We start from the raw sequence: 8,405 nt of genomic DNA on the forward strand, positions 1-8,405 counted from the left end.
TACTTGAACAGATAAGGGAAGTGACCCAGGCAGACGTGACGCCACGCTCAAGGGCGCGGTGGACGGGGTGTTGTGAATACCTTGGTGACATGACGTCACTAGCGAGGTACACCTCCCCCTGTCGTTTCACGCCGATGAGGTAATGCTGAGTGGTGACGTCACAGAGCGGGGTTTGAGTTTAAGTTGATTTAAATTAATTTTCCATTGCTCCCTCCCTTGATCAGAGACCCCTTGGGTGTGTGAGCTCAGCAACAACTGTGTGTGTGTGTTTGTACACTATGTGTGTGTACGCACACTGTGTGTACGTGTACGTGTGTACACTGTGCCTCAGTGGCCCGTGATCACAACTCTCTATTTAACTCCATCAAAAAAGTAACCTGCAGCGCCACACCTATTACCATCATTAGGGGAAAAAACGGTGATCCAATTTCCGACCCCCAGGAACAGGTTCGCAGATTTGCTGAGCATTTCTGTGAGGTCCTGGGGGAGGGAAAATCCCTCAGCCAGGAAAACACCGTGGCACAAAGTGAGGATGACCCTGCTGAGGCTGCGGTGCCTCAAATATTGGATGAAGTCACCCCCTGTGAGTGGCTGGCTGAGGTGCCATCTGCTGAGGAAGTATTGAAGGCGATCCGGAGTCTGAGACCAGGAAAGGCAGCGGGCAGAGATGATCTCCCAAGCGAAATGCTGAGGGAGGGTGGCGTTTGTGCACAGACTGCCCTATATGACATCATAACAACAGTCTGGACCACTGGACGGGTTCCACAGGATTGGAAGGATGCCCTGGTGGTCCCCCTTTTTAAGAAGGCAAGGCGATGCTGAATAATCCTTGCCAGGACCTTTCCCGGCACACTGAGGAGTGAGATGCCCCTGTAGTTGTTACAGTCTGTGCGGTCCCCCTTTTTAAGAAGTTGTTACAGTCTGTGCGGTCCCCCTTTTTAAGAAGGGGGACCGCACAGACTGTAACAACTACAGGGGCATCTCACTCCTCAGTGTGCCGGGAAAGGTCCTGGCAAGGATTATTCAGCATCGCCTTGCCAGGCACGCTGAGGAGAGGCTTGCGGAGCCCCAATGCGGTTTCAGGAAAGGGCGGTCCTGCACAGATGCCATATTTTCTGTCCGTCTGCTACAGCAGAGGTGTAGGGAATTCCAACAAGACCTACATCTCTGCTTTATTGACCTGGTCAAGGCCTATGATACCATCAGTAGGCCTAGGCTCTGGGTCGTTCTTCGTGCTTTTGGAGTACCTGACCCTCTGCTCACGATCATTAAGGACCTTCATGATGGTGAGCGGGCCCGGGTAAAACTACGTGGCCGGGAGTCAGAGCCATTCCCTGTACACCTTGGGGTGCGACAGGGATGTCCTCTGGCTCCCACATTATTTAACATCTATTTTGACCACGTAGTTCGTGAAGCCTTCAATAGCTGTACCGGGGGAATCTCCATATGGTACAGATATAATGGGAGGCTAATCGATGCCCGGGTGCGGTCAAGGGATGGCTCCCTATTGCTCAACCACGTTATGTATGCTGATGACTTGGTAATAGCTGCTCAGTCAGAGGAGGAGTTGGAGACGCTGCTGCTGAGACTGGAGCGTGCCACTAAGAGGTGGGGCCTTACCATCAGCCCCACCAAAACTAAGCACCTGCCTGGGTATTTTGTACCATCGGACACTCCACCCCCACAACTCCCAATCGGTGATGGGGCAGTTGTGGAGAGAGTGGAGAGTTTCCCATACCTGGGCAGTGTGCTTATGACTGGCTCCAGTTTAACAGCAGAGGTCTCACTCCGAATCAGTCGAGCGGCAATATCTTTTCATCGGTTGCGTAACGCTGTGTGGAAGCTACCTGGTCTGTCGCTCCGCACTAAGCTTCAGGTCTTCTCGGCCACGGTCATTCCCTCCCTTCTCTACGCTTGCGAAACGTGGACCCCCCTAATGGAACATCTTCGCCGGTTAGAAACATTTAGGCTGGCCTGCCTACGATCCATCCTGGGTTTAACCAGACTGGATTGTGTGAGGAGCTCACAAATCCTTGAAAGATCTGGGCAAGGTCCCATCGGTGAGCTCCTCCGGCAGGCAAGGCTGCGATGGCTGGATCATGTAGCCTGCATGCCCAGCCACCGCATGCCGAAACAGCTTTTGTTTGGCCGGATTGAGGGGGCTAAGTGGGCGCGGCACGGGCTAGAGAAGAGATGGAGTGATGTGGTACAGGAGGACGTGGAGCTGAGTGGACTTGCCGATGACTGGTACCAGCGGTGTCAAGATCGGCCTCTGTGGAGGAGGCTCGTGAAGGATGCTACTGGGCAGTTGGAGGCAGTCGCCCTCCAACAACAACGGAGGGCGGAGGAGCGACGCTCACAACAGCGAGCGGAGCGCCGGGTGGCTAAAGCACAGCAGGTTGGCACAGTAGGGGGCACAGGTGGTGCATCAACCAGTCATCTCAGTCAGTCGACCCGTGGCACCTGGGTCTGCCCCGTGACCTCCTGCCAGCGGGCGTTCGACACTTCACGTGGCCTCAGGGTGCACATAGCCTGGCACAAGCGTCGTGGTGACGTCACCGCCACTTAGTGGCGAATGGTGGTTGTTGTGTACACTGTGTGTGTGTACACTGTGTGTGTGTACACTGTGTGTGTACAATCTGTGTGTGTGTACAATCTGTGTGTGTGTACACTCTGTGTGTGTACGTACACACACTGTGTACGTACGTACACAGTGTGTGTGTGTACACTGTGTGTGTACACTGTGTGTGTACGTACATGCTGTGTGTGTGTACACTGTGTGTTTGTGTACACTGTGTGTGTGTACGTGTACACACTGTGTGTATACGTGTACACACTGTGTGTGTGTACACTGTGTGTGTGTACACACTGTGTGTGTGTGGGGGCCAAGCCTCCACGCAGATTGAGGCGAGCCTAGTGGAGGTGCATTCTATTTTGACTTTAAACTTTTGTGACTGCAGGAATTAATATTCTTGGTTCTTTCGGTAAAGTCAGGTAAATTAAAAAAACATGTTTCATTAAAGAAAAAAACTTAAATGAAATGACAATTTAAATAATAAAAATAAACACATTTTTTATTTATTATTGTTTTCTATTTACATGACTTTAATCAGAAAGGGTTTAAATCAGAAAGGGTTTTATTCGCCATGAAAGTTCGCACAGACAAGGAATTTACATTCAACATATAGGAATCTTAAATCATAAATAAGTGGTATACAAGTCTAACTATACTAAAGGTACAACGTCTAACTAACACTAAGGGGCTAAAGTATGTAAAATTTTGAATAAATATTGAATATAAATTAGCTATGAGATACAATCTAAAAATACAAATAGGGTAACATAGTGTAAATATGGCAAGGTGTCATTTTGTAGATAAAATGTTAAAGTCAGTGTAAGCCTTGATTTAAAGCTTTCGTGACTGCAGTAATTCATATTCTTAGTTTTTTCGGTAAAGTCACGTTGAAGAGAAACAACAAAATATATATAAAACAATAAAAAATTCTCACGACGTTTCGACCATAACTCAAACGGTCATCATCAGGTGTGTCGGTTTGCATAAATTTATTTTGAAAACGGCATATTTATTTATATATATAAAAATAACGTTTGCGTCACGCGCAACGATGGCAGTTTGCCAGGACTAGTCCATCTATTTTTTTTTTTTTTTTGAAAAGAGGAGGGGGGAGACGAAATTTGTTTTTATGTATGCTGTCTGAAAGGCACTGTAAGCGTGAACAATCAATCAAGAACTGAAATGATTTATCAAATCTTTCCAATGATTGCTAAGATAGAATCCATCTTCTCGGTTGAAATTGTCTCTGTGTTTGTATATGTGGATAGCCTCATGAACGAATCTCTCATGGAAGCCAGATGGCTTACAAAGAACCTCCGTCTTGGAAAAGTCAATGGCATGTGAGCCTACTGAATTAGAACAATGATCTGCTACGGCCGAGGTGTTGGTCCTACCGTGTTTAAGGTCTGCTTTATGTTCACGAATGCGGTCCGAGATATGGCGTTTGGTTTCTCCAATGTAACTACTACCACAGAGGCAACTTAGTTTGTAGACACCAGGGTATTGTATGTCCGGAATCACATCTTTTACAGACGGAACCAGATCACGGATTTTATGTAATGTGTTGAAACGGACCTGGATCTTGTGTTTATTCAAGATTTTGGAGATCTTTTTTGTGATCCCAGCAATGTAGGGTAAAGTGATGGTTTTGAAAGGCTCCTCAAGAGGGTTCTTCTTCATGGTTTGAGTGATAGCTTTGCGGATTGTATAGTCGGAGTAACCATTAGCCCTAAGAGCTTGGTGTACGTGCTTGAGTTCACTGCTTATGTGTTCCTGGTCGGATATGCATTGGGCTCTATGATACAGAGTCTTGATGAGAGAATTCTTCTGTGATGGATGGTGGTGGGAATCCGGTTTCAGATAAGCATCCGTATGGGTAGCTTTCCTGTAGACAGAGTGGCTCATTGAACCATCAGGTCTCTTTTTAATTAGGACATCCAAAAAAGGTATCTTGCCATCTATTTCGACTTCCATGGTAAATCTGATGGCTGGGTGTATGGAATTGATGTGGTCGAAGAATTTGTCTAGAGCAGGCCGGCCATGTGGCCAGATGACAAAAGTGTCATCCACGTACCTCTTCCATAAGGTTGGGCGCAGAGTGGCAGTCTGGATGGCGTCAGTCTCAAATTTCTCCATGAAAATGTTAGCTATAACTGGAGAAAGGGGGGAGCCCATTGGGGTGCCCTCAGTTTGTTTGTAGAAAGTTCCATTCCAAGTGAAGTATGTATTGGTTAAACAGTGTCTCACCAGGGGGGGTACCTCAGTGTTTAGTCCTTGATGAACCAAGTCTTCAATGATTGCAATGGTGTCAGGTACAGGAACCTTGGTGAATAAGGAAACTACATCAAAACTGACAAGCAGGTCGTCTGGGGACAGGGAAATACCCTTGATTGTTGATACCAGGTGAGTAGAATTTTGTACCGCAGAGGTGGTCTTTCCAGTGAAAGGACGCAGGATTTCAGACAAAAAACGAGCTAGTTTGTAGGTGGGGGAGCTGATAGTAGAGACTATGGGACGAAGAGGTGTATCAACTTTATGTATTTTTGGTAAGCCGTATAATCTTGGTGGCCTGGCAGCAGAAGGTTTCAACAAAAACTGTTTAGATTGATCAATTAATGCGGTTGAATCAGAAATTATTTTGTTGGTTTGTGTGACGAGGCTGTTGGTGGGATCTCTTTTTATTTTTGTATAACTACCATCGTCGAGTAATTCTTTAATTTTGTTGTTGTATTCTATTTTATCCATGATAACAGTAGCATTGCCTTTGTCAGCTGAGAGAACTACAATATCATTCCTCTTTTTTAATTTATATAATTCAAAACGCTCATCTTTGCTGAGGTTGCTAGCTGGCATCTTAGCGTTTTTGAGGGTTGCAGCGATTTCAGATCTTGCTACGTCTGCAGCGATGTGACCCAGGCCCCTGAGAGCAACGTCTACTTGGGCAATTATATCATTAACTGGTATGTGTTTAGGTGTGACTGCAAAGTTTAGACCTTTAGCTAAAACGGATTTCAGACCATCGGAAATAGAACTGTTACTGCGATTAATTACGACTTTATTAACGTCTAACTTTTTGGTGTGTGGGTCCGGTCTTTTGTTTAAGAGGAGGTTAAATTTGGAAATCAGGTTTTCCTTACATTTGGTCGACATAGTAGCAGCTGAAGAGGCAGTCATATTGTCTACATGTTCCCAATCCGATGTGGACATTATTGCCGTCAATGATAAGTGTGATTTGTAGAGTGTCTTGTCTAACTGATCTAGTTCTGTGCGTATAAGTCTGATTTTTTCTGAGATAAGAGCTAAGCTAGTTTTGAAAAGAATTCGTTTCGCATTAGAAGAAGTTACAGTAGCAGAGGTGAGTGTAAATGCGATTGGTATTACCCCAGAGTCGCGGCATCTCTTCAGGAAGGTGAGAGACTCGATCAGCTGAGCTTTCTTATCCCGGAGTTTGTTGAAAGATCTTAAAGTTATGTGAAAACCCTCCCCGTAGAGGCGATTAAATTTTGATTTAAAGCTTTCGTGACTGCAGTAATTCATATTCTTAGTTTTTTCGGTAAAGTCACGTTGAAGAGAAACAACAAAATATATATAAAACAATAAAAAACACTGAGGTACCCCCCCTGGTGAGACACTGTTTAACCAATACATACTTCACTTGGAATGGAACTTTCTACAAACAAACTGAGGGCACCCCAATGGGCTCCCCCCTTTCTCCAGTTATAGCTAACATTTTCATGGAGAAATTTGAGACTGACGCCATCCAGACTGCCACTCTGCGCCCAACCTTATGGAAGAGGTACGTGGATGACACTTTTGTCATCTGGCCACATGGCCGGCCTGCTCTAGACAAATTCTTCGACCACATCAATTCCATACACCCAGCCATCAGATTTACCATGGAAGTCGAAATAGATGGCAAGATACCTTTTTTGGATGTCCTAATTAAAAAGAGACCTGATGGTTCAATGAGCCACTCTGTCTACAGGAAAGCTACCCATACGGATGCTTATCTGAAACCGGATTCCCACCACCATCCATCACAGAAGAATTCTCTCATCAAGACTCTGTATCATAGAGCCCAATGCATATCCGACCAGGAACACATAAGCAGTGAACTCAAGCACGTACACCAAGCTCTTAGGGCTAATGGTTACTCCGACTATACAATCCGCAAAGCTATCACTCAAACCATGAAGAAGAACCCTCTTGAGGAGCCTTTCAAAACCATCACTTTACCCTACATTGCTGGGATCACAAAAAAGATCTCCAAAATCTTGAATAAACACAAGATCCAGGTCCGTTTCAACACATTACATAAAATCCGTGATCTGGTTCCGTCTGTAAAAGATGTGATTCCGGACATACAATACCCTGGTGTCTACAAACTAAGTTGCCTCTGTGGTAGTAGTTACATTGGAGAAACCAAACGCCATATCTCGGACCGCATTCGTGAACATAAAGCAGACCTTAAACACGGTAGGACCAACACCTCGGCCGTAGCAGATCATTGTTCTAATTCAGTAGGCTCACATGCCATTGACTTTTCCAAGACGGAGGTTCTTTGTAAGCCATCTGGCTTCCATGAGAGATTCGTTCATGAGGCTATCCACATATACAAACACAGAGACAATTTCAACCGAGAAGATGGATTCTATCTTAGCAATCATTGGAAAGATTTGATAAATCATTTCAGTTCTTGATTGATTGTTCACGCTTACAGTGCCTTTCAGACAGCATACATAAAAACAAATTTCGTCTCCCCCCTCCTCTTTTCAAAAAAAAAAAAAAAAAAAAAAAAAAATAGATGGACTAGTCCTGGCAAACTGCCATCGTTGCGCGTGACGCAAACGTTATTTTTATATATATAAATAAATATGCCGTTTTCAAAATAAATTTATGCAAACCGACACACCTGATGATGACCGTTTGAGTTATGGTCGAAACGTCGTGAGAATTTTTTATTGTTTTATATATATTTTGTTGTTTCTCTTCAACGTGACTTTACCGAAAAAACTAAGAATATCAGTGTAAGCCCTTGGCCTTGTTGAAGAGGCCAGCAGCAGATGGGAAGAAACTGTTTTTGTGGCGTGAGGTTTTGGTCCCGATGGACCGCAGCCTTCTGCCGGAGGGGAGTAGCTGGAACAGAGAAGTGTCCAGGGTGGGAGGAATTGGCCACAAATCTTCCTCGCTCGCCTCATGCTCCTCGAGGTGTGCAGGTCCTCGAGGGTTGGTAGATTGTGTGGTGCCACCGCAGCGGAGCAGCTTGGTCGCCGTTACCCCCTACATGTGCCCCCCCCCCCCCCCCACGAACGCACGCCCCACTAAACACTTACATGCACCCCCGTAGGGTCTCGAGGAGGGATCACCTGGTACGATGGGTTTTCACCCGAGAACTCCACTAACAGGGACGTTCCACGGTTTCCCCGGACCAGGAAATTGGCTGAGCCCCCAGACCGGATTACCTGGTGACCCCCCCAAAAAGGGGGGCGTAGAGCTTTACAGGCCGGCCGCGATGAAGCATTCACAACACGGGGGGATGGGAACTTCAGCCAGCACCCAGCAGCAGGGTAACCAGTGGGGTGGGAGGGTAAAGCCCCTAGGCCGAAAAGAGTAGACTTAGGTGGGAGGGAGCAAGGGGATTATCGATGAGTCACCGGCGAGGAACGCAGGCACAGAGACAATGGGAAGGGGGGGGGGATGACGCGACCCCCCCCCCCCCCCCCCAACGGCCAGAGCGCTCAAAATGGCCGCAAAGAGGATTCGATTGGATGCTCACGATGACGTCATGTGACCCGGGGGTGAACGGGCGTTGGGGACATAAGGGGGGCAG

The sequence above is a fragment of the Petromyzon marinus genome, chromosome 71 (genome assembly GCF_048934315.1).
Source record: "Petromyzon marinus isolate PM22_M1 ecotype Great Lakes invasive population chromosome 71, UKy_Petmar_22M1.pri1.0, whole genome shotgun sequence".
Lineage (NCBI taxonomy): Eukaryota > Metazoa > Chordata > Hyperoartia > Petromyzontiformes > Petromyzontidae > Petromyzon > Petromyzon marinus.